The following is a 27,523-nucleotide window of genomic DNA, read 5'->3' as shown; positions in this document are numbered from 1 at the left end:
GGGTCAGGACATCCCAGTATACTGCATTGCACATAGCCTAGATGGAGCTGCTCATATAATCAGGAAGCGACCCTACTAAAAATGGGGAGAACCTGGCTCTCACCAACGGTACTGCACATGAACACCAGAAGTAGTCAACCCATCACATTTCGCATGATTTGTACACCAAGTTCCCTGAAGTTTAAGAAAGTCTCTTTTGTGATCCCACAAACAGATAAATATACGTCAAAGGATTCTTTTGTATGTGCTTTTTTTGAGCTTTCAGATGCCAGAAACTATAGAACATAGACAGGAAGCAGGTAAAAACGTTTTTGCTTCATTCCTGACAACTAGAATGTCTCATATAATGACTCATTTACATTTTTCATTCAGGTTAATTTAACATTCTGATGCACTCTTAGTTCAAAATGCAATTTCATCTGCTCTGCCTACATTACATTTGTATTCGGTTTCGTTTCTTTCCGTCATAGGGATTTGATCTTTTTTCAGCTTCATTAAGATTCATTTTTATCCATTATTCATTTATGCGCACAAGCTTAATACTGCAGATGAAACTGATGAAGACTTTTACCAAACTAATGCATATCTGTCCCAGATCTTATGAGTAAGCGACCCAACGCACGAGTGACTGCACGAGTAACACAATTGAATTGTTTTGTGTATGGAAGTTTTCTGCCATTTCTGTCTTTATCCACAATTTTTAGTGGTTAAAAAATGAAGTTGCAACTGGTATATTTTACACATTTACGAGATAAATGGACCCTCACAATCTAAAGTTTTAGTACGTTCCGTAGCAATATACAATAAAATAATACACTCTCCAGAAAACACTCACATTTGGAGTACTGGCAAGTGTACCCATCTGCAGCTATTCATCCATCAAATATAATTGTCATTAGCCTCGTGGTCATGGTTGACAATAGAGAGACACTCGAAAGTAGCTCTAGGACCTGGTGTATTAAGGCCCATTTTTATACTTTTTTAGCGCCGCATTTGCGCCACTTTTTGACGCAAAAACGGCGCAAACTTAAAAAATACAATTGTGCTTTGCAAGTTTGTGCTGCTTTTGCATCAAAAAATGACGCAAATGCGTCTCTAAAAAAGTATAACTATGGGCCTAAGGGTCATATTTATACTCCGTTTGCGCCGGAATTGCGTCGTTTTTTTTGATGCAATTTCGACGCAAAACTAACTCCATATTTATACTTTGGCGTTAGATGCGTCTAGCGCCAAAGTCCATGGAGTTAGCGTCATGTTTTAGCGTGGACACCTACTTTGCGTTAATGAGATGCAAGGTAGGCGTTCACGTCTAAAAAATCGACTCCGAAGCATGTGCGTCGGATTTATACTCCCGGGCAAAAATCACACCCGGGAGTGGGCGGGTCAAAAAAAATGACAGACGGCCGCTTTTGCGCCGTTTTTTAGCGACTGCAAAAGGCAGGCGTTAAGGGACCTGTGGGCTCTGAAGGAGCCCAGAGGTGCCCTCCCAAGCCCCCAGGGACCCCCCCTGTCACCCTTGCCCACCCCAGGAGGACACCCAAGGCTGGAGGGACCCATCCCAGGGACATTAAGGTAAGTTCAGGTAAGTATTTTTTTTTTTTTTTTTGTGGCATAGGGGGGCCTGATTTGTGCCCCCCTACATACCACTATGCCCAATGACCATGCCCAGGGGACAGAAGTCCCCTGGGCATGGCCATTGGGCAAGGGGGCATGACTCCTGTCTTTGCTAAGACAGGAGTCGTTTCTATGGGGGTTGGGAGTGAAAAAAAAATGGCACAAATCGGGTTGAGGCGCAAAAATTGCCTCAACCGGACTTGCCCCATTTCTTGACGCCCAAGCTCCATTTTCCCCTACGCCGGCGCTGCCTGGTGTACGTCGTTTTTTTTAACGCACACCAGACGGCGCCGGCGGCTAACGCCGGCTAACGTCATTCAATAAATACGGCGCCCGCATGGCGCTTCAGAATGGCGTTAGCCGGCGCTAATTTTTTTGACGCAAAACTGCGTTAGCGCAGTTTTGCGTCAAAAAGTATAAATATGGGCCTAAATGTTTGCGGTCGTGTAAACTGTGCATGGCAAAGTCGCAGATATGTGAAAGCAAAGCCATTGTTCACACTGTACCGAAATTAAGTTGCCAGTTGGAAATGTCTTTCTGACTTCCACTGTGCACCTTGTGAACGATTGTACTTCAAAAGTAGGAGGGGATTTGAAAGTGGAGCTCCACTCCCATGACTTGTTCAAATTGTGCGAACAAACTCCTCGAATGAGGGGGTACTAGGTTCACAAACTGGAAGCCAACCAGGAAGGAGCTGCTTGTGAAGGCGATTTTGGCCATTGAGGGAAGTATACAGTGGACCTGATGGCCATTGCTTGCTTCTCCCATTACCATGTATAGAATGTCTACCAGGGCCAATGGAATTATGTCATTTTGAGGCCACAGTGATTTGTACATTGTTATAGATTTGCCGCATTTGCCACATAATCCATTTTCTGCTGCATAATTTGCAGATTGAACACAGTGTGTTTCTAGCTCAAACGGTTCAAAAGTGACAAGAAATGCAGTGACACATGATGTCGCCCAATGGAAAGGCCTTTGAAAAGGTGGACTGGTCACATTTCTGTTGCTTTTTTTCTATATTTGAGTATTAAACTGGTACTAATGAGATGCAACCAATGGCCAGACTTTGTTACCATGTTTAAAAATGACGAAAACATTAAGTAACACCATCACAAAATGTGCTGCTTTATGCCACATTATTTGTCTTTTCATGCTGCATAATTTACTCACCTCTGCCACATAATTTGACCCTCTCCTGCCGCATATTTCCAGTGGCCCTGATGTGTATTTTATGTTTTCGTTATAGTAATAGAAGTAAGGGGCAGGGCTACAATAAAAAAATTGGGATTCTGGGAATGTGATTGCAGGCCTCCATGCCCAGCATTCACAAATCACAGGGAGTTTTGCAAAATCTTGCAATCGGTCTTTCTGCGATACAAGGGCTTTGTACTTCCTGCATACTGCACAGAGAAAAGCTGGTCGAATCACACTGCACAACTGGTATGTGACTAGCTTCTTTCAAACATCAGGCCCCCAGTCTAGGCAGGGGAACAGTTGGTAAACTATTTCAAGTTAGTAGAAATCTCTAAAAATGGAAAACTGTGAACGTTGTTTAGTACACAGAAATGTGTGCAGTCCAGAAGGTCCGATTGTATTGGACCTTAGGGATGAATACAAAAATGGCAATGATTATCATTCACATTTTGAAGACTGCATGCACTAAAAGGTATGAACAAGTACAATACAGCTGGTTGAGTTAATCATGCAGTCTTGCAGTGGTAGATCAGTGAAGTACTGTACATGTCTGTAAGATAGAAGAAAATGTTACATAGGAAATCTTTGTTTCATCCAAGGTATGCTGATTTGACCACACACTTGCATGTCGCTTAGCGTATTTTAGGCAGGGTATGAAGTGACTGCGAAATGTAGCTGCCAGACTGCTGATGAAAGCTGTGATGCTGTGTGTCCATCGTTCAGGGATTCTAACTGAAAGGCCCAAATCCAGGAAATATATTTGAGTTGACATAGGAAGAATTCTTCTTTCAGCTACAGTTACAGCACTGCAAGAGATTTAAAAAAAATAGCTTTGCAAGCACTCATCACCTGTGCTCCATGAAGACGGGTGTACCTCCACTCAGTGGTAATAATGCAAGTAGAGGATGGAGATCTTCACTAGGAACATTGCCCTGGTGATGTTCACCAATGCAAACCCTGAAGATTGCTGCTGAAAGAACTGCCACTCTGCTGAACTGCTGCCCTACTGGACTAATGCCTTGCTGGTCTGCCGCCTTGCTGCATTGCTGCCCTGCTGCCCTCCTACCTGAGTTAGGGGGATCGGACCTGCACCTGAACCCAGGACTCCCAGAGGGACTCCAAGGCCTCCTGCTCTGTGTCACAGTGACATAACAGACTCTCAACCACCTGCAGCAGCACTCAGATTTAGCTGGAGTAAGCTCTTGACCCCATAATGGGGACCCTCTTCATGCTACAGCATTGACGGCTTGCTGGAAGTGCCACTGTTAAACTCCACCCAACCCTTCACGACAACAGGATCTTCCCGCTCCAGGCACAACCATCCACAACAAGTCTTTGCTCCTCACAGCCACATCCATGGCGAAATGGGATGTTTGTGCTGGAATGAGAAGGTAACTTTTAAACAAGACTAACCTGGTCCCTGTATCTGACCCGCACTTCATCAGACTTGCCCTGAACTTGTGACTTTCTCCAAATCTCACATGACCAGATAGCTGCGACAGGGGCTTTAAGTTTTTTGGTGCTGTTTTCACTTAAATCATTAAAAATGCATATCTCCGATTCTACTACTTGGATTTTTGTCATGTTGGTCTTGATTTAGTTATTATATTTTGCTGTATTGCTTTACATTGTTTTGGGGTTTTCTTATGTTGAGTTTTTTGCTTCAGTACTATTTGAAGTGCTGCATAAATACTTTACAGATTGCCTCAAGGTTAAGTCTGATTCCTCTGTGCCAATCTACCAGAAGGTTGAACACAGGTTAATTTGGGGTTTGCTTGTGCCTCACCCTGACAAGGATTGCAGTTGCTGTTTATGTAGAGTTTCACCTCCTAGGCCGGTAGCCTAATTTCCCACATTCCCCTTTTTGATCTCTTTTACCTCTGCTAAGTCCCAGAGTTCTCACAAATTCAGTTTCCAGGATTAGTTCCCATTACATATACGTCCTCAAAATTTCATGAATAGAGGAGAGAGGTCAGAGATACCCCTTGCCAGAAATTCAAACTTTTTCCAGCCCTTTGAACCTGTGTGTGGGAATGAAAACATAGTCTAGTTTCTATGATACCTTATGTGCCTCATATAAGTAGGAATGCTGTTGATCAGTGGGGTATTCAAGCGTCCATGCCTCTGTTATCCCCATGATTTTTGTGACGTTTTCAAAGGTTTGTCATTAACTTAGCCCAAGGCAATGTGAGAAAGTAACCTCTTTCTAGCATGGTTACCCCCATTTTTGGCCTGTTTGTGAGTGTTTGTCAGTGTGTTTTTACTGTCTCACTGGGATCCTGCTAGCCAGGACCCCAGTGCTCATAGTTTAAAACCTATTTGTCAGTGTGTTTTTACTGTTTCATTGGGATCCTGCTAGCCAGGACCCCAGTGCTCATAGTGAGGTACTGGGTTTTTCAGAACCGGTACTGATCCGGTAACCCAGCGGTGCCAGGGTACACCCAAAGACCTCGGGTACTTTCCTGATTCAGACTACAGAAACTCAGAGTCTTCTAGGTGAAGTCAAAGATCGAATTTATTGGCTGCAACCAATTGACAAGTGTCCTAGAAGTACAACAGCACGATTTGTATGTTCTCAGGAGACTGTGTTTCAATGCAAAGTCAGGTTTCCTTATATACAGTTTTTTAAGCTTCAGGCAAACATTCTTGACATTTTGGTTGGTCATTCACATGTTTTCACTACAAAGGAAAAAACAGTGTCATGATGAAACCTTATATTTCATGTCATCCAACCCATAATAAATTACCCGGCAAGGCCTAGTATTTTACATCAGATAAGTGTGGACCCCTAATAAAAACGGGCACCTCCCCCTCGTAAAGTAAGAAGAAGAAAAGAGCAGGTGCAGGTGTGAGCAAGTTAGGCAGGGTGTGTTAGCGATAATAAGGGTTTTATGGCCTGGTGTGCCTTGATGCTATCTGATTCGGCCACTGTGAGAGGGACTGACCAAACAGGTTTGGCCTGAGGCAATGGTTCCAGCTTGCCCAGGTCAGAGAAAAGTCAATCAAGGTGTACGTGTCCTTGGAATCAAATCTGACTGAATTATAAGCCTATGTGAGGGCAACTTTTAAAAATGGCTGCCGTGTATAAAATGGGAGCAACGAGTGCAGGACGAAAATGGCGATTTCGAGGTGAAAACGCTGCTGGAATTGAGCGAAAATGCTCATGCTTAGTGTACTAGTCATTATCGGTCTTTTGATACTAAAATCGTACTGCTGTGGCAAAGTAAATTACATGGGGCCAGAATTTTTAGAACCACAAACCCTCCTTTTGCCCTTACATAGGCAATAAACCTATTCTCATGCTAATCTGAGTCCAGGTCTATGTTTATAAGGCCATGGAGATGTTGCTGGAGCAAAATTCTAGTACTTGGTAACTCTCTCTGGACAGGTCTCCTCGAACATGAAGTAGCACAAAAGGCCACATATGGCAGGACAAAATAAGGAATACCTCTATCTGTAGTAGGTGGCATAAGATCACACACCCAACAATTAGTGATGTTCACTACTAACTAGTGTTGATGCAGAAGCTGTACAAAAGAATTGCTTACAAATTCTGATCTTCTGACCTGCTCATGTTCAGGAAAAGGGTGAAAAGAGTGCAAAGAAACAATAGTAGGAAAAGACATAGGTTGGGAAGTGGGTGCAGAAGTCAATTGAGTAGAGAAAAACAATCCCACCCATAAATGACAACGTCATGTTTAAAAGACACTAGAAAACACGTTATTAAGAACATATAGACAACGGGAGAAAGTAGTGACCACTATTTACAAATGAAATAATAATTTTTCACAACCCTAACCAAAAAGCAAATCCTAAAATTATCTAGTAACATTTTTAGGGCTCCTCTGCATTTCAGTAATTTTTGTATGTTCAGGTGGAACAGTGGTGACTCTCATCAATGCTCTAAGGTGAAAAGGGGGTACTCTTTCCACAGAAAATGGACTTTATTCTGCTTTTACTAAACAGAATAGTACTTTAAAACAATGCCAGCAAAACAATCAGTCTCCTAACACCTAGTCTATACAATCACACGGAAACCTCTTGTGAAACCAACTATGCCCAGAGTCCGTTCAAAAAGCCTCTCTGGCAGGCTTCTATTGTCCATCAAATTTTCTTTTGTTGTTTTCTTTCGCATGGGCCTCTCAATTCAGGCCTCTTCGTGAGAAAAGTACTGCTTTAGTTGGAGTGCCCTCCTGGCAAACACCCACAGCTCACTCGAAAGTCTCAATGTCTTAAAGCAATGCACCAGTGTCTCTCCTCTGTGGCAGACACTACAAATAATGTGCTCTTCATTGATCAAGGGCACAAATCATCTCGTGCAGACGCAAGCACCATTAATTGGGAAATAGCTCAAGCTCAGCAGCACTTTCAGACTCCAACACTCATTATTTAGTGTCAGAGGACGCTCAAGCTGCTCTTTCATGGGCACCAAAATATAGTGCCTTTTTCCAAACTTGAAATCTCCGGTGCACTGCCCTTCTTCCGTTGGAGCAAAGAAAAGGGGGGGTGTGGCCAAAACTCAGGCCAAGGGGCTCAAGGGATTGCACACTGTCAGAGGTTACCAGCACATGACAGGTAGAGAAATGAAACCTCAAAACAGCTCTGCCATCAACAACAGGAATCCTTCTCTTTAGTTCTTTTACACTGAAACTTTGGTTTTGTGATGTCCAACGCCGTCTGATGGAGCAAGTACGATATCATGCGCTGGTGATCGCTGTCCAGCTTTGCTACTTCCTGGGTGCTGAGACTGTAAGGCCAAGACGTCCGTCTTTCATCTGTAGCTGTCACTGATGGGAATTAGGCTTAAATCAATGTCCTGCAGGTTATTATGACTTGATACCCGCAGAATCTAGTGACGTAGGAAGTGTGCCCCTGCTGTTAGTTTCCTTCAATTTAGTACAAAAACAGTTCATGGTTTTTAACAAGGGGACTGCAAGCAGGTGGTCTGCAATCTTCAAAGGAGTAGCCATACACCATGGGCATAAAATACAAAGACAAAGGCAGAAGGGCAAAACAGGGTCTCTAGCATCTTTAATTGGGTTCTCTCCATTATTCTCTGCCATCTATAGCTACATGCGAATTCTATCTGAATGGATTTCCTCACACAGTGGCATTGTCTAATGGGGTAAACACATATTTGCCTCAATGATTAAGTCTAGGTGTTCCTCCTTACCTTAGAACATCTCAATAGAGAAATCACATGATACCGATTATCAGGGACATGTAGAAACCTTCCTTTAAAAACTGTGCATCAGGTACACTATGCAATACACAGGCTAATAGTCAAATGTGCAAACAAAAAGACAAGAACTTGAGGGTCCTGATATTTGCATGATTAGGACACATCTGATCCCACAAAAAATTAAAGTAGCAGGAACAGAAGGGAACCGAAAACCAAATTAAAATAGACATTGAAAATTCGTCATGTTCAAAAAGGTAAACATAAGATATCTCCTATTGAGATGGAAAACTTGTCTTACTATAATATTGAGTCAGTTAACCAGTCTATCGCTACCCTGACAGTCAGGCTGGAAAACATTGAAGCAGGCAAATTCTTGAAAACCAGTCTGGTCATACCAAAGGGAATTATACATAACATGGGGGTCCCTGGTACATCACTGCAGTCTGGAAATGTGAACCTGAACAATACATCAATAATAATAAAAGGGCTGACTGGTGAAAGGAATTCGAAAAAGAGAAATGGGACTAGGACTTAGCTAAAATCTCAATAACTAAGCATGGTGCGACATTGGTCAGGGGAAGTAACCAAAGAAAACATCTATAGAAAGAACAAAAACAATTATTTGGGTGATAGTCAGGCATGTGACACAACACCAAGAGTACGGGTGATACACAAAGGCCAAAGTTACACAAATTTTAACTCTACCGTTGGCGACTACACCATATACGGTACTCCTAGCTAATGTTTCAGTTCCTTCTTCAGGAAAAAATGAAAACCTGGTTTTCTTTTAAGGAACGAAAGCCATATGCTACTTAGGAAACAGAACATCATTAACTAATGTAATATAGAAATTAGGCTACCTTGAGTCACAGATCTATAATTTCATCCTTAGGTCCAATCAAGGATACATAAATGTAGGGCTGCCTGTTCCTTTAAGGGAAGGGGCAGTAACGTGACTAACTGCAGGTGACACACTTTGATCCTGTATATCTCTTTTTATTTTCCTTCAATACCATTATAGCCAAATAGACATTCACTGGTGAAGTGTTGTCTTTTATGTTCACAGCATGAAATATCATTATCTGTGGAATTTAGTAACCAGAACAAGTTCAACCAACTGTTGCGTAGCGATGGGCATCGTCATGACCATCCCCTCACAACACAGGGGAGCTTGTAATAGTATCAAAAGCAGCAACAAACATGCAAAAAACAAATAAAAAATAATAAAAACGCACAAAACGTCAAGCCATCAGATATACTTGCTGTGTATCAAGCACAAAAAGCATAGACAAAACAATAGCATGTGTGAATAAGCGGTGACACACAACACCATGTCATGTACTTTATGCACTGTAAACCTGCAGCCCAAAACCCAATATTTGGGCCTGTTTAATTTGTCAGGTTTAAAATCCTTACCCTCCTTTTGACAGTAGATCACCAGGCAATGGAAATCTGCTGTCAAAAATAACTTTACTGTTTCTCTTCTAACATACAGGACCAGCAAGAACAATTCATGATAGGACCAAATACATGAAAATAAATTTCCATTACTTAACTGTTACCCTCTTGTCAGTTATTTCGCAACATCAAGCCACCTTAGTTTTACCTTTCTAAAAGTAAACATTGTTACACTGACACTCCATATTAATTTGGCACCTACAATTTCCACTGTGAAAAATAAGTCTTAATTGGCAAATCGTTCTCATTAAGGCATGTAGCCTTCAAAATTTTTTAAAAAAGGGCTGCATCTTATTTTCTGTCTAAGACTTAATGCAACACTTCGTTTTCTGTCAAATAAAAGCAACTAGCAGGCATCATTTTATTTTTTTAGAGCGGAGACACAAATGTATCAGTTCTGCAGAGCATTTAACATGATGTTGGGACATTCGAAGAAACCCCTTTTTTTTAATATTTTCCCTTTGGAATTAAGGGGGTCATTCTGACCCCGGCGGTCTAAGACCGTCGGGGCCAGGGTCGGCGGGAGCACTGCCGACAGGCCGGCGGTGCTCCCAAGGGCATTCCGACCGCGGCGGTAAAGCCGCGGTCGGACCGGCAACACTGGCGGTCTCCCGCCAGTGTACCGCCGCCCTTTGGAATCCTCCAAGGCGGCGCCGCTAGCTGCGCCACCGAGGGGATTCCGACCCCCCCTACGGCCATCCAGTTCCCGGCGGTCCGCCCGCCGGGAACCGGATGGCGGTAGGGGGGGTCGCGGGGCCCCCGTAAGAGGGCCCCTACAAGTATTTCACTGTCTGCCTGGCAGACAGTGAAATACGCGACGGGTGCAACAGCACCCGTCGCACCTTCCCACTCCGCCGGCTCGATTACGAGCCGGCATCCTCGTGGGAAGAGAGTTTTTCCCTGGGCTGGCGGGCGGTCTTTTGGCGACCGCCCGCCAGCCCAGGGAAAAACTTAGAATACCCTCTGCGGTCTACTGACCGCGGTGCGGTATTTCGGAGGGGGGAACTCTGGCGGGCGGCCTCCGCCGCCCGCCAGAGTTAGAATGACCCCCTAAGTTCTTTATTTTGTATTGATGTTCTTCTGGAGAAACCAGAAATCCCACTTTTAGAGGCCCGGTAGGGTCATTCTGCATTTCACAGAGACAAGGCCCTAATTTAAAAGGTCACAAGTGTCAACATGACAGCCTCCTCCATTGTTTATGGGAAAACTAAAGATAGCATCTCAGCAGCATGACTTGAGCCAGCCTCTGTAGCTCTCCTAGCTTCTGCCACTCTGAATCTGTCAAAGATAGTATGCCTTCCTATTTTCCTTCTAACCTGCAATAATTCACTCTATTTAAAAAAAAAACAAATTCCTTTTTAGGCGCTAAAAAAATTATCTCTATTTCCAGATTATTAAACTACATTTACTGTGAATAATTCACAAACCTTAATAACACACATACCAGTTGTTAGAATAAATGCTTGTTGCAATCCCATGCAATGGTACATATTTCATCAACCTCGAATGAATGAACGTCTCAGTAGGCCCAGCTGAAGTTAGACCCTTCAACCTTGATATTAAAACAAGCCTTTGTACTGGCACATTGACTCATTGAATCATAAGAAGGCACAACCTGCAAATATATATCAAACCTAAATGTATGCATTTACTGAAGCCTGAGACATTTTAAAAAGTACTCTGAATGAAAGAAAATGCAGTTTAAACAGTGCTTTTGCCCAAAATCGACTTTGATATTTTAGGCATTAAAAAATCAATATCCTACAATTTTCTTGCATAATATGCATTACCAGAATGTCTATTACACAATCCATGAGTCAGCCATTGAAAATATTAACTTATACTTTATAGAAATGAGCTTGTTTGCTCCTGCGCCAAGGGAAAATTGCACATACAAATATCATTTTAGCGGTGCAACATAACTTAAATTAAATTTTAATGTTAGGAGGTCATAGTATAGGTATTAAGCTTTATAAATATTAAAAAACGATTTTGAAAGGCACTTATTTTTTAAATAATTTTTCCATAATTAATAATTTTCTTTTTTTTTAAAAAATAAGAACCCAATTATTCTTTTTTTTGTGATAATTCCACATATAAAAGCAAGCTGCATCCCTTGCCTATTATTTGGGATACATTAACTCACAAGCCTAAGCGCATAAGCCTAACTTGAAATGCGTCACATTTTTGCGCCACTTTCATTTAAAAGGAAGGTTATGCAAAATTCCATCCATGTTTAACTGGGAAAGTGCTGGCTGAATTGAACATTCCTATCAAATAGACTGCAGCTGAAAAGTTTGCCTGTGAACATCTAATACAATGCATCTAAGAAAAATGCTGTAAATTTATTTATTTTTTTGCAAAAATAGATAATTTCTTTTTTTTTGGGGGGGGGCCCTATTTATATCTATTGAATGTGTTTTCTAATTTATTAAGCATTTAGCGGCAGTTTTTTATATGTGCACAATTGCTCATTCTATAAATTAAAGAGCAACATATAGCTATGTTAGCACATCACATGGTTCATTTCTGGATTTTTTCTAAGTTTCTACTTAATATTAATTAACCAACATTTTACTTAACAAACTGAAAACATCAAGAAGACCCACAAACACACATTGAGCTCATTTCAGATATAAACAGAAAACACTCAGGGCACACAATACAGCGCGCTTTAGCCATTTTTCCTAAATAGCGCCGTCGCAATTTACTTACAGAATCGTTTGCAGATCCTAGTTGTAAGTCATATTTACAAGAAAAAATAAAAAACTTTTCTCAATTATTTCCGAGAATAGCGGACCCATACTTTATTAAACGTGATGGGGCCCACTCCGTGCTTCACATATAGTTCATAGGTTGGAGTTCCAATCGGAGGAACCGGACATGAGTCCTCCAACCGGGAGTCCCTTTTACAACCAAGACAAAACAAATTTCCAAGTCTGCTAAGACCAGGCATCTTCGCTCACTAGTCTAGCTTCAAACTTCAAAGGATTATCGTTTACGATAGTCTCGTGAATACACGAGTCCTTCGGCTTTGGTACTTGCAAGTTCCAAATCAAAGTGATCCCAAAGGGATACCAAACCAAATGTCCAATTAAGGACCAAACCAAGTGTCCAACTAAGGACCAAACCAAGTGTCCAACTAAGGACCAAACCAAGTGTCCAACTAAGGACTGGGAGACGCTCCACTTATACTTAACTGAAAATATCAATGACGTTACCAGAAGACTCGTCTTATCGTTTCGCTCTACCAAAAATCAAGGGTCCAAATCAGGGCGATAGCCAGGGCAGCAGTCCTTCATAGCCGTCGGGAAGCGGGGAACCTCGCAACAAAGACTTTCGGACCACGTCGACATGCAGGGGTCGATGAAGTGGCGGCCTTCCTCCAGAATTTTCACACGAAGCTCCCCACGGACCTCAGGCTTGGACCGGTACCGCTGGTATCGCCCCACGTTGGGCGCCAACTGAGGTACTGGGTTTTTCAGAAACGGTACTGATCCGGTAACCCAGCGGTGCCAGGGTACACCCAAAGACCTCGGGTACTTTCCTGATTCAGACTACAGAAACTCAGAGTCTTCTAGGTGAAGTCAAAGATCGAATTTATTGGCTGCAACCAATTGACAAGTGTCCTAGAAGTACAACAGCACGATTTGTATGTTCTCAGGAGACTGTGTTTCAATGCAAAGTCAGGTTTCCTTATATACAGTTTTTTAAGCTTCAGGCAAACATTCTTGACATTTTGGTTGGTCATTCACATGTTTTCACTACAAAGGAAAAAACAGTGTCATGATGAAACCTTATATTTCATGTCATCCAACCCATAATAAATTACCCGGCAAGGCCTAGTATTTTACATCAGATAAGTGTGGACCCCTAATAAAAACGGGCACCTCCCCCTCGTAAAGTAAGAAGAAGAAAAGAGCAGGTGCAGGTGTGAGCAAGTTAGGCAGGGTGTGTGAGCGATAATAAGGGTTTTATGGCCTGGTGTGCCTTGATGCTATCTGATTCGGCCACTGTGAGAGGGACTGACCAAACTGGTTTGGCCTGAGGCAATGGTTCCAGCTTGCCCAGGTCAGAGAAAAGTCAATCAAGGTGTACGTGTCCTTGGAATCAAATCTGACTGTATTATAAGCCTATGTGAGGGCAACTTTTAAAAATGGCTGCCGTGTATAAAATGGGAGCCACGAGTGCAGGACGAAAATGGCGATTTCGAGGTGAAAACGCTGCTGGAATTGAGCGAAAATGCTCATGCTTAGTGTACTAGTCATTATCGGTCCTTTGATACTAAAATCGTACTGCTGTGGCAAAGTAAATTACATGGGTCCAGAATTTTTAGAACCACAATAGTATGTGGCCTGTATGTGTTGTCAGTATGCTTGACTGTGTCACTGAAGTTCTGCTAACCAGAACTCTAGTGCTTATGCTCTCTCTGTGTACCAAATTTGTCACTATAGATTATAGACTTCATATTCCAATTCTGATTGGCACACTGGACCCCCCTTAAAAGTCCCTAGTATATGGTACCTAGGTACCCAGGGCATTGGAGTTCTGGGAGATCCTTCTGGTCTGTAGCATGTCTTTTACCACCCATAACGAGCTCATACAAACCTTTCATCAGGACTGCCACTGCAGCCTGAGTGAAATAGTGCACACACTATTTCACAGCCATTTTCCACTCCACCAGGTAACTTATAAGTCACCTATATGTCTAACATTCATTTACTGAAGGCTAGGTGCAAAGTTACTGTGTGTGAGGGCACCCTTACACTAGCAAAGGTGCCCCCACACTGTCCAGGGCCAATTCCCCAGACCTCGTGAGTACAGGGACACCATTATAAGCATGCACTACATGTATGTCAATACATATACGTAGCTTCACAATGGTAGCTTTGAATATAGCCATGTTGTCTAAGATCCTGGAATTGACCCCCCAATCCAAACCTGGAATTGGAGGGCCAATCCCATACACCCTGGGGGCTCCACCATGGACTCCCAGTACTGCCAAACCAGCTCTCTGAGGTTTCCACTGCAGCCCCAGCTGCTGCCACCTCACAGACAGGTTTCTGCCCTCCAGGAGGGTGTGCAACTCAATCACAGTGTTAGACTTTTCATCCTTGGCGTGGTCTCCCTTAACTTTTTGCCTCTGTTTCCCAGGTTGGTGATATGTGCTGCACTCTGATTTTTCTGTTTTTGTTACTCTGGGCACTTTACCACTGCTTACCAGTGCTAAAGTGCAAGTGCTCCTTTAGAAAATGTGTATCTAATTGGCTTATCCATGATTGGCATATTTGATTTAGTAATAAGTCCCTAGTACAGTGCACTAGGGGTGCCCAGGGCCTGTAAATCAAATGCTACTAGTGAGCCTGCATGCTCTGGTTGTGCCACCGACATAAATAGCTCTGTAATCATGTCTCAGGCCTGCCACTGCAGTGTCTGTATGTGCATTTTTAACTGTAAATTCGTCTTGGCAAGTGTACCCACTTGCCAGGCCTAAACCTTCCCTTTTTTACATGTAAGACACCCATAAGGTAGGCGCTAGGTAGCCCCAAGGGCAGGGTGCAGTGCATGGTTAAGGTAGAACACATAGTAATGTGTTTTATATGGCCTGACAGTGAAATATTGCAAAATTCGTGTTTCACTGTTGCAAGGCCTGTCCCTCTCATAGGTTAACATGGGTGCTACCTTTAAATATGATTAAAGTGTAGATTCCCTTTGGGAGCGGATGAACATGTGGAGCTTGGGGTCTCTGAGCTCACAATTAAAAAATACATCTTTTAGTAAAGTTGATTTTAAGATTGTGTGTTTGAAAATGCCACTTTTAGAAAGTGAGTATTTTCTTGCTTATACCATTTCTGTGACTCTGCCTGTTTGTGGATTCCCTGTCTGGGTCAGTTTGACAGTTGGGCTGGTTGCACCTCACACTAGACAGTGACACAAAGGGAGCTGGGGTGTAGCCTGCATTTCCTGATGAGCCATCTGTGCTAGGAGGGAGGGGAGGAGTGGTCACTCACACCTGAAAGGGCTGTGCCTGCCCTCACACAATGCAGTCTCCAACCCCCTGGTGAGTGTCTGGGGCCCGGCATGGGCAAGGCAGGATTTCACAATCAAGAGAGACTTTGCTTTGAAGTAGGCATACTTCAAAGGAGAAGATGGGTATACGAAGGGCACCCAAAACCACAGACTTTAGAACACTTATAGAAACCAAGAGGAACCTCTGCCTGGAGATGAGCTGAAGAGCTGAGGAAGAAGAGCTGCCCTGCCAGTGACTGTGCTTTGTGGAGCTATCCTGCAGTTACTGCTTCTGCCAGAGTAAGAGAGCAAAGACTGGACTTTGTGTGCCTTCCATCTTGTGAAGATCTCCATGGGCTTGATTTAGAGCTTACCTCCTGTTGTTTGAAGTCTCAGGGACAGCAAAGACTTCTCTATGCCAGCACCTGGAGTCTCTGGAGAGACTCCTACTCTGCCCTATGGTACCCATCCAGTTCCTGGGACCCTGAAAGAAGAAGCTGGCAGCCTTGAGGAAGAAATCCACGCACAGAACGTCGTGCGGGGAAAAGATCGACGTGACTCTGATCTGCGGCTGGAAAATCGACGCGCTGCAGGCTTCGCAACTGAAAATCGACGCATGCCTGCAATGCGACCGGAAGATCGACACACGGAGCTGGAGAAACAACGCAGAGCATCGCTGACGGAGGCTGGTGAGATCCAATCTGCGCTGCGTGGTTTTCGGATCATCGTGCAGCTCGATTTCTTACGCAAACACCGCTGGGCATGTAAAAACAACTCAAGGCCTGCCCGAACCCGAGAGTGCTGACCGGATCGACGCATTGCTCTCCTGCGGAGAGGAGAAACAACGCACCGACCCGACGAAAGGAGAAACGACGCAAGGTCTCACTCGTGAGTGAAAATGACGCATCGCAAGCCCTTTTTGACGCACACTCCCCCGTGCAAGGTTATTTTTGACACATGCAAGCTACATTTTCATGCTAACAGTGTTAGTGTGTGTTTAAAACTACATGAAGACTCTTTTTGCTTTTTAATTGATAACTTGACTTGTGTATTGTGGATTTTTGTTGTTTTGGTCTTGTTTTGTTTAGATACATATTCACTATTTTTCTAGACCTGTGTTGTGTCATTTTGTAGTGTTTTCATTAAGTTACTCTGTGTGTTGTTACAAATACTTTACACCAAGCACTCTGAAGTTAAGCCTACTGCTCATGCCAAGCTTCCAAGGAGTAAGCAGCGGTTAGATGAGGGTGATTCTCTTTTACCCTGACTAGAGTGAGGGTCCTTGCTTGGACAGGGGGTAACCGGACTGCCAACCAAAGACACCATTTGTTGCACCCAGGAAGGCAGAACAATGCATTTCCTTTAGGAGAGGGGTGTTACACCCTCTCCCATTGGAAATAGGTGTTACAGGCATGGGAGGGATATCCTCCCAGAGACTCTAGAAATGCTTTGAAGGGCACAAACTGTGCCCTCCTTGCATAATCCAGTCTACACCGGTTCAGGGAATCCCCAGTCCCTGCTCTGGCACGAAACTGGACAAAGGGGAGTGACCACTCCCCAGTCCATCACTATCCCAGGGGTGGTGCCCAGAGCTCCTCCAGAGTGTCCCTGGCATTAGCCATCATGGGTTCCAAGGTGTGGGAATCCTCTGGAGACCTCTGAGTGGCCAGTGCCTGCAGGTGACGTAAGAGACCCCTCCTGATAGGTGCATACCTGGGTAGGTAGCCCGCTGGGTGTTTCCTCAGTTTCGTTTTGCACGATTCCTCCAGGACTCCTCTGCACTTCTGTTTCAGCTTCTGACCATCGGATCAACCGCAGACTGCTCCAGGAACCGCTGTAACTGCAACAAAGTATCCAGAAAGACTCCTGTGACCTGCAACTTCAGCTATAGCCAGCAACCGCAACAGTTTCAAAGGTGTGCATGATCTAAGGACTACCTTTCTTCAGCCTACATCAGAAGAACCAAAGGAATCTCCTGTGGAGTGACAGAGTTACTTCCCTGCTTCAGCAGGCACCTCTCTGCAACAACAACTAGTACTCTGTGACTCCTCTCCTGTTGACGAGCGTGATCCCTGGAACACAGGTTGTGGACCAACGCGACCCAGCCTGTCCAAAGGTACAGCTGTCCAACTTTGGTGGAGGTAAGAGCTTGCCTCCTGGTGCTGCGACAGCACACCTGTGCACCGCATCTCCTGCAACTCCTTGGGCTTCTGTGCACTTCTTCCAAAAGTTCTTTGTGCACAGCGTAGCCCAGGTCCTCGGCACTCAATCCTGCGATGCACAGCTCCCTGAGTTGTTCTCTGGAGGTGTGGGATCCTCCAGTGTAGTGCTTCGATGACAGCACTTTGCAACCTCTTAGTCCCCGTGTTCTGGGACTCCAGTGGGCACTGCCTCATCTTCTGTGGGGTCTCTGAAGTGCTGAGAGCCCCCTCTGTCTCCTCAGTCTGAGTTGAGACCCCCAGGCCTCTCCTGGGTCCAGGCAGCTCCTCTTTGACGTAAACCGTGTGATTGCTTGAACCAAGGCTTGCTGGCGGAATCCAGTGACACAAACAGCCTGTATCCAACAACTTGATGGGGACATCTCCTGCACCGAGCAGGAACCCGCAGCTATCTTCGTTGGTGCATTTCTGTACCTTTCCCCAAACTGGAGAATCAACTTTTGCACCTTCTTCCAGGTTGGCAGGGGCTCCTGTTCTTCCTGGACTCTTCTTCGACTTCTGGACTTGGTCTTCTTTCCCCACAGGTCTTCAGGACCAGGAATCCATTGTTTGTTGCTTGCAGTCTTGCTTGGTTCTTGCATAATTCTTCATCGCGACTTGTAGTGTGTTCTGATGAAACTTGCTGTGTTTCGCTCCTGCTTTCTTGGGCTCTGGGGTGGGGTACTTTACTTACCTTTGGTGTTTCCTTACACTCCCAGTGCCCCTCTACACACTACACTTGCCTAGGGGGGAATTTGACTTTTGCATTCCACTATTTTAGTATATGGTTTGTGTTGTCCCTAGGCCCATTGCAATCTATTGTATTTTCTACTGTTTGCACTATTCTCTGACTGTTTACTTACCTGATTTTGGTTACTAGTGTATATATTGTGTATAATACTTACCTCCAGAAGGAGTATTGCTTCTAAGATATTTTTGGGCTTGTGTCACTAAAATAAAGTACCTTTATTTTTGGTAACAATGAGTATTGTCTTTTATTGTGTATAAGTACTGTGTAACTATAGTTGTATTGCAGGAGCTTTGCATGTCTCCTAGTTCAGCCTTGGCTGCTCTGCTACAGCCACCCCTAGACAGCCTACGCTGCTAGAACACTGCCTGCATTTTACTAATAAGGGATAACTGGACCTGATATAAGGTGCAAGTCCCCTAGGTGCCCACTACAAACCAGGCCAGGCTCCTACAGGCAACATTAGTTGCTCTATTTCTAGGTTCATTGTGCCATTGAAGTCTTCCACAATATTGTCTATTGGAGAGTCAACTATTACCAATATGGTGTTAACATCCTCCAGAAGTTGTTGCTGGAGTTGGTGGTGGAGCACAGACTTGTGTAATCATATTGCTGTGTCTCCCCAGGTTTCCCTGTATGTCAACACAGCACCTACTTGGGTCAGGAACTGGGGAGGTGGTTTCTAGCTGGAATTGTTACCCTTCTTGAGTTTCTAGAAAACCCAGCATGGGCTGTGTTTACTGTTGAACTTGGCCCTTTCTGCAGGGTCATCCCAAACATTTCACCTTCACTCCTTCATTTGTGCTGAATTTTCTTTTGTTGACCTCTGGATCATTTCAACACTGCCAACCAATGCTAAAGTGCTTGTGCTCCCTCCTCTAAACATGGTATCTTTGGCTTCTTTAATTTACTATACGTCCCTAGTAAAGTGGCCTAGTAAAGTGGCCCTACATGTGCCACAGGCTTGTAAATTAAATCTTACCAGTGGCCCTTCAGCACTAGTTGTGCCACCCAATTAAGTAGCACTTTAAACATGTGTCAGGTCCGCCATTGCAGAGCCTGTGCGTGCGGTTTTAAATTTAAACTGCCATTTTGACCCAGAAAAATAAACCTTTTTCCTGGTCAAAACCTTCCTTTTTAATAAAGATTTTTCTCCCCTAGGAAAGGCCATGGACACCCCAGAGGGCGGGGTGCAATGTGTTTAAAAAGCGGGACCTTTAAGTTTCACATGTCATGGTAGTGAAAAAGTTAATTTAGGAATGTGCTAAATGCCATGGGTGTTACTTGGGAACAAACACTGAAATGCCCATGGCATGCCTCGCTATCACAGTGTTAGGCGAAGCAGCAACTTGTGCTGTGTTGCCTTACTCCATACCTACAATGTTGTGGGCTTGTCTTATTGTGAATAAAGTGACTATACCTCACTTTATGTTGTTGCACAGGCCATTAACATTTAACAACACTACTTTAAGGTTAAAGGGTTGCAGTTCTGAGATCATAGCAAATGTTGTAAAGCCCACTTGTACATTGTAGGTCTCCACAGCGGCTTTTGTCAGGGTGTCTTCATTTCTAATTCAGCTGACTCTGGTTGTTTTGAAGACAAGTATTTGACATAGTAAGTGTGAACTTTTCAACTCCAACTTCCACACCTTCGACTTCCCCACTTTTTCTCATTTTCTCAAGTGCTTCCAACTCACTCGCTTCCCTCTCAGAAAGATCTGTCACCCCTCCCAGATCAAATCTTAGCCGCTTAGCTGTTGGGGCAACACTATGTCTGTGATCTGCTGGGGGATTAGTGCATATGAATTGTGTCAGCCCTCAACCTTCTAGTTTAAGTTCCTAAAGGTCTCCTCATCTTAGCCAGCATTTTGGGCAGTTTTGACAATGAGTTCAGTTTTTTTTTAAGTCCTTTAGCTCGGTAGTTCCCATTCTCATGTTGAGGAAGATGTTGAATTGTCCCTTCTCCAACTGTGTATTTTTGTCCCTCTGGAAGACGGAACCCAAGGGAACACTCTGGTCATCTCATTTTGTTAGGTGTTATCTTATTCTTGCCTGGAGCCTAGGCACTGACCCTTGATCCTTGGTCTGTCTCATCAACATTTCAGGGTGGCTGATTTCCAATTCTGTTTTATGGTTTTTCTTCAGCATGGGTCTCTCTTCCAGCCACTCCCAAACAGCAAAGGGGGTCTCAAAGAAGTAGTTTTTGAAAATCACCTTTAATGTAGCCAAGTAAAGAAGCATGTATTTGATTTCCCAGGACTTTCATTTCTGCTTGACCTGACCATATTGTTTTCTTTGGCACTGCATCTTCCTTGTATCATCTGAAAAGACATGTTTTCATAGCTTATTCTATTTCAGATTTACCCAAGGATGATGTTCGGTATTAATAGTTTAGAAATGTAGCTACCAGGGCCCTTTGTAGGGACATCTGGCACAGATCTCATTATCAACATCCTATGAGCCCTTTTGATGACAAAACAGTTAGAGAGGCAGTCTTGTGACACTGCCACCAAAAGCCAGCCTTCCGAACCTCTATGAGATTTATGCTTTCTTGATCTCTGGAAATATGATAAAGATAAAGAGAAAGCTATTGCTCATTTATCTGTTTGGTGCATCCTTTTCCCTTGCTGTCATACTTTTTGAGAAGGCTATGAGATTTGTTACCTTTTGTCTTAATCTTCTTACTGTGTCTTCTAACTCTGAGGCTTGCTCCTCTGCATTTGTCACTGGTTCCACCACATTTTTAGATCTTGCCTAAACAGCATTAACTCTGCTCCAACTTCACTTTTCTGTAACAAGGCTACTTTGTTGCCTTCTAAATCACATCTGTTCCCACATCGGTGCACCAAAGCTCCCCTCTCCCTACATCTCTGTTGACCGTCTCTGGGGCCCAAAGAGCATTTTGTATTTGTCCTGCTTGCTCTGCCTTGAGACCCAGAAGTTCTTGTCTTTGGCCATATATGCTGCTGAGATGGTTCTTTGCTGCTTACCTTTGTTTGAAAGTCTTTGTGTCACAAAGGACGCTGTTGTATCAGGCGGGAGCCGCTGGGCAGCAACCTTGTTTCAGCAATCCAAAATGTTTTTCCAGTCACTGTGGCCACCACTCCTTCCAGCTCACTTACCACATTTTCCTGACTCAAATTGGCTAATTTGGGCAGCATAAGAATCTGGATCCCAAACAGGTATGGCAAATGACCAATGACATTCCCCACCAAATCTCTGTAGGCGGCCTGGAACCCGGTGGTGTATACGGCAATAAACCATACAGAATAGACACTGTTCTACCTGAATAAATTCTGGTAGCATCAAGTGACCAATGCAATCCACAGTCAGGCCTTACCCCACATTGACTGATTCTCTATATAATGGCCACTCAATGTTCAAGTGCGAGGGAGTGGTACAACTTATCCTTGCCTTGACTACTGCAGTCTGTCAGTGCTCTTAATCTTAAAGTACTCAGTCCTGATTCTTCTTCGACCCCTAATCCTTCTATCTGCACCTCTGCCTCCTGAATATCAAGGCCTCAGTCTCTCCCCTGGGGGGGAAATCTGTGTGTTCCGTTTCTCAAACCTCGCTCCTTATGTTTGGTGTCAGAGACTCATTGTTTCCAGGCATCAGGTGGTATCATTGTTTCCTGTTTCAGATTACGCCTCAGCAGTTACCCCGGGCTCTTACGTCTCTAGGTTGAGGGGCCTTATAACAGGGCCATGCACATACCTTTTGTGTCCCCGCCAGTGGAGGAGGCCAAATAGCTTTAGTCTGATTTACATCCCCCCACTCCACAATGGCTATGGGCAGGGCAACATGGGTCTTGAGTGCCCATCAGTGTCCCTCTTGCAGGCTTCTTCTCAGCCTCCAGTGACCAAATAGGTCCCTCTGCCTCCAGAGGGTGGCCAGACCAATGCCCGTGCCCAGGCATTCTTTCTGCTATCTCAGCTGGACCAGGCCGTCTACACCACCCAGTCCAGAACCTCCATGCTGGGAGTCTGCTGGCACATTCCAGCATCCATCACCCCTGCTGCAGTACCCATCAATGTACAGCCCTAACGTTACTGGGCTTCCACCACTGTCCCACCTCAAGAGCATCACTGGTTCACGGCAACTTGAAACTAGACACTGACCACACAGAGTCCCCATCTTTACTGCCTGTGTGGACTGGGACTTGCCATATTTTTTTTCTTGTGCAGAGCACCAAGGCAGGTTTAAATCTGGTAAAACATCATTTGAGTGAGTCACAGGGCTCTCGCACCCTGCAGAGCAATTTGCGGCAGTATTCTCTGTCTCTAGGGCATTCATTGAGTTAAGTAGGGAAAGGGTTAAGGCAGGATCTTAAGTCAGCCTTACAAAGCTCTGACAACTCACGTCCGATCGAACATCTTGTAGGCTACAACACTACCCTCAAGTTATTATTAGTTCAACCCTAATGGGGAAGTGCCAGGAAACCACATCTATATTACTTGTGCACAGTGTAACTGCTAGTATCATAATATAGTACAGATACATTTAGTGCTTTCAAGGAATGAAAATTAGGTCACTTCTAAACTCTGATCAATAGTTTGAAATGTTTGTGCACCTAGAGAAAGAAGTGGAGTTCTTGCTTTACCTTGAACGAGAATTCAGCTGCCCAATTCACAGATCCCACCGTTTTAAGATCCTAGACTCAATGCACCACTACCAAGTCACAGAGCAGCAGTATGTTTGCAATGTCCAGGGCTACACTGGCCATTTTGGCACTCTAGTATTTTACAAGTGAGCTATAGGTTAGTGCCTGTTTTGATAGGTGGATCGATTGCCACGACCTATCACACAAAAATTCCCCATGACCTTCTTCTAGTTGCACCCTTCTGTAGTGTGGGTTGGCTGCAACAGTTTTTGCTGAGGCTGATTTTCATTTCTAGGGCAGCCCTGAGCGTGCATGTGTGGTGGCCCGGTCAAGTCTTCAATGTGCCGGGTGTCATACTGCAGCACAACAAAAATATGTCATTCAAAAGTCTGAGTCAGGATTCAGTATGCAAATTTTTATTTTTAGTTATAAATGCCTAAGGGAACTCCTGAAATTTGTATTTTTAGTTATAAAAGCCTAAGGTAACTCCTGGAAGGGACAGCAGACCTCGATTTCTAAATATGCTTTTGTAATTTAGGTGGAGTGTGTGTTACCTTTCCCTGTGTGATTGATTATTGACTGACAAAGGCAATCACTACAAATTCAATGTGCTACATCTCAATGAGCAGTCACAAAAACATTGATACATGTTCCTGTGAGTCACAATGAGAAAGGGGACAACATCCTTTTGCCATGCCATTCGCCTTGCATTCGCAAGGACACAATTTGTGCTTTGTGGTTCACACTGGCAATTGTGACTCATAAATGCAATTTTTACATATGCCATTGCATTTATGCCCTATCCAAGCCTGCTACTTTGCGCAGTGTAGGTATTGTGTGAACACAAATCATGTGACACATTGAGGCCCTACCTTAAACATGAAATTGGGGTTTTTAAATTTCTTTAGTAAGTAAACTATTTGCTCACAAAGCTATTGTAATTAAGTCAAGCTATCAGTGTTTGATTTTCTGCTGTTGCCTAGTTGAACTGGTTGTAAAATATGTTATATTTAGCTAATATTCCTTGGATATAGTGGTGTAGGAATTGTGGACCTTTCAGCTTCGAGGGCACTTTTTCGGCAGGTAGAGGTCAGAGAAAGCTTAACTGCTTTATCTCTAATTGTGTACATTCTGCCCATACAAGGACTTTGTACTTCCTTCATCTTAAACATATTTATGTGATCAATTTGTTTACAGTTGCTATTCCAAGAAGATTCAAGAGAGGTTATTAAGCTGCAGGGATCCATCGTTAAGTAAGGTGTTGATGTTAGCTAAAAGTGTTGAACACTCAATTGTATCAACTCAGGTAATAACTCAAGAAATAACACACATCTTCAGTTTTTTCAATTCAGTTCATGAAGGAGAACATGTGGATTTAGTTTGTGCCATGGGCAGGAACGTTAAACTTCATGCTAAGAAAACCAATCAATATTGTTTTAGATGTGGTTCTAAATCACATTTGAGCAATTTTGCACAATGCCCTGCTATCGGTAAATGCTGCACTAACTGCAAAAAACAAGGAAATTTTTACAGTGTTTGCAAAAGCAGTAAAAATGTAAAAGTACATAGTAATGAAGTAAAAGAGGGCGAGGATTTATTGAATTTGTCTAGTATGGCACTGAATTTAAATACTGGAACTTGTAAAAATTAAGTCATCAACGACCCTGTTTGCCAAGTACTTTTAGGTAATGTTATTACTATCGATATGACCTGTGATTCTGGTGCACCCATCACAATAATTTCAGACACATTGTTTGACTCTCATAAAAAAGGTAAAGCGACAATAAGTAAACCAGATGTACACCCTGAAGCCTATGGAGATCAAGATATTGATTTGATGGGGTATTTTGAAGAACAAATCGCTTGTTTGGGAAGACGTATATGTACTAAAGTGTATGTGGCCATTAAAGAGAGAAATATCGTAGGTTGGCGTGACTTAGCTAAGTTAGGCCGCATGCTTGTTCCTGGAGCAGATTTTCCTGTGAGAATATGTAACATTCCTGTATCCCTTGTTCCAGTTCAGAACATTTCAGTAAAATATATTTGTGACACTTACCCTGAGCTCTTTAATAACTCCATTGGCTGATTCAAAATTTCAACACACACTATTAAGTTAAAAAATAATGCAGTTCCAGTAATTCATAAAGTTCACCCTGTACCCTTCACCTTCACAGCAGAATTAAAAAAATGATTGGACCAAATGGTAAATGAGGGTATCATTAAACAGGCAGAAACTTCTGAGTTGGTCAGTCCCATAGTTATCGTAGGGAAAAGGATGGTGACATAAGACTCTGTGCTGACCTCTGCACATTAAATAAAAACACTGTTGTAGAATGCCACCCAGTGCCCAAGGTGAAAGACTTGTTAGCTAACAATGGTCATGCAAGTTTTTTTCCCACTATTAGATCTTAAATCAGCCTACCATCAAATTCCACTCGGTCGGGTGTCACAAAATCTCACCACCTTTATAACAACATTTGGTGTTTTCAAATTTACAAGGCTAACTTTTGGCCTGGCTTCAGTCGCCAGTGTTTTCCAAAGGTTGATAGACACAGTATTGGAGGGCATAGAAGGAGTTCAAGCTTTTCAAGATGATGTACTCATCTTTGCAGAAACTTTGAATGAACACAATAGAATTTTAACCATGGTTTTTGATCAATTTAGGGAATTTTTGATTATTTGAGTCACATTGTCACCCCGAATGGTATTTCTCTAAAATATTCCTTAATTAAAGCAATTCAGGATGCATAGCGCCCCCCCCCCCCAGAGATAAGGATACTCTGAGGTCGTGTCTAGGCTTCCGTGAATATTATTCGCGCTTTGTTAAGGGATACACATATGTTGTTCAGCCATAAAGAAACTTGTTAAAAAAAGGCTCCAAATATATTTGGGCTGATGATGTTGAGGAAGCATTTCAGAATGTCAAGTAATTGATTGTATCAGCTCTGGCATTATCACCTTTTGTAACCGGAGGAAAATGTATAATTACTGTGGATGCCAGTCAAGTGGGTCTGGGAGCTGTGCTATCTCAACGGATTAAAGGCAAAGAAAACACCTTTGCTTTTGCCTCACTTGCTCTGAATTCGACCAAGTCACATTATAATACAATTGAACGTAAGGCACTAGCATGTTTCTGGGCAGTGGTCAGATTTAAAAATTACATTTGGGGAACTCAATTCGACACGTTTACGGATCCCAAGCCACTAATTCATCTCTTAAATGGTAATGGAACGGGGAAAGCGTTGTCAAGCTTAGTAAAATTGCCTTCTAGGCTACATGAATTAGATTTTATTCTGAACTATATCCCTGGTGGTAAGAACATTAGAGCAGATTGTTTGTCTAGATTACCAGTTTCTGATGAAATTGTACTAAATTCTGAAGAAGAATGCGTGGTGGCATCTCTAGAGGATATTTTACATAATACTGGATTACTTTCGAATGAAAAAGGGGGAGAAGCTACAAACAATTATCCAATATTTTCTAAGGTCACAACTTATATGAGGAACGGATGGCCTTGTGAATGAAATGTAGAGATGTCGCACATATATAAGTGTCTGAAGAACTATCATAAGTGGCTAGTGTCTTAATGCGTACTGACTTGTGTGTCCTTCCAGGTTCTTTAAGGGAGCTACTAATTGAAGAAGCACATAAAGAACAGTTGGGAGTAACTAGCACTTGTAAAGCTCTCAAACTATTTTATTGGCGGCCAGCCATGGAATCCAAGTGGCCACTTATATTGGTGAGTGTGCTACTTGTCTGGTGACAGATAAACATTGGAAATTTCAGGAGACACCTCTGCACAATACTCCTTATCCTGATATGGCATGGGAAACAACTGCAATGGACACTGCAGGCCCTTTTGAGTTGCTTCCATCTAGTCAAAGGTGTATGATTGTTTTAATTGATTATTTTTCTAAATGGGTGTATGTTAGTTTTACTGCTAATCCAAAAAGTGACACTGTAATCACATTTTTGCAGAAGATGTTTAATACTGAAGGTGCACCAAATGAAATTGTAACAGATAATGGTACACATTTCACTTCACACAACATGTATGAATTTATATCTCAGCATCACATAAAACACAATGAAGTGGCTCTTTGATCACCTTCATCAAATAGTTTGGTGGAGCATATGAACAAATTCTTAAAGCGATGGGTCAGGATGTTAAAATGTTTTCAAAGAAACACAGTACTATTGGTGTTTGCCCTTTTGTGTTATTGCGCAAAAGGTTGCCCAGATTTACCATGCTACCTGATTGGTTTAGAAATTAGAGCAAAGATAAATTTGAGGATTTATCTAATGTTAAAAGTTATTTTGGGCCAGATGTATGAAAGCTTTTTGCATTAGCAAACGGTGCGAAAGCCCGTTTGCGAATGCAAAAAGCCATTTCAGAATGTATTAAAGGCATTCTGAAAGCAATTTTAAGGAATCGCTAAAATAGCGATTCCATAAAATTGCAACCCTGTTTAGAGAGTCGCCAATTGAGACTCTCTAAATAAGAAATAGCAAAT

The sequence above is a fragment of the Pleurodeles waltl genome, chromosome 8 (genome assembly GCF_031143425.1).
Source record: "Pleurodeles waltl isolate 20211129_DDA chromosome 8, aPleWal1.hap1.20221129, whole genome shotgun sequence".
Taxonomy (NCBI): Eukaryota; Metazoa; Chordata; class Amphibia; order Caudata; family Salamandridae; genus Pleurodeles; species Pleurodeles waltl.
Note: the sequence above shows the minus strand (reverse complement) of the source record.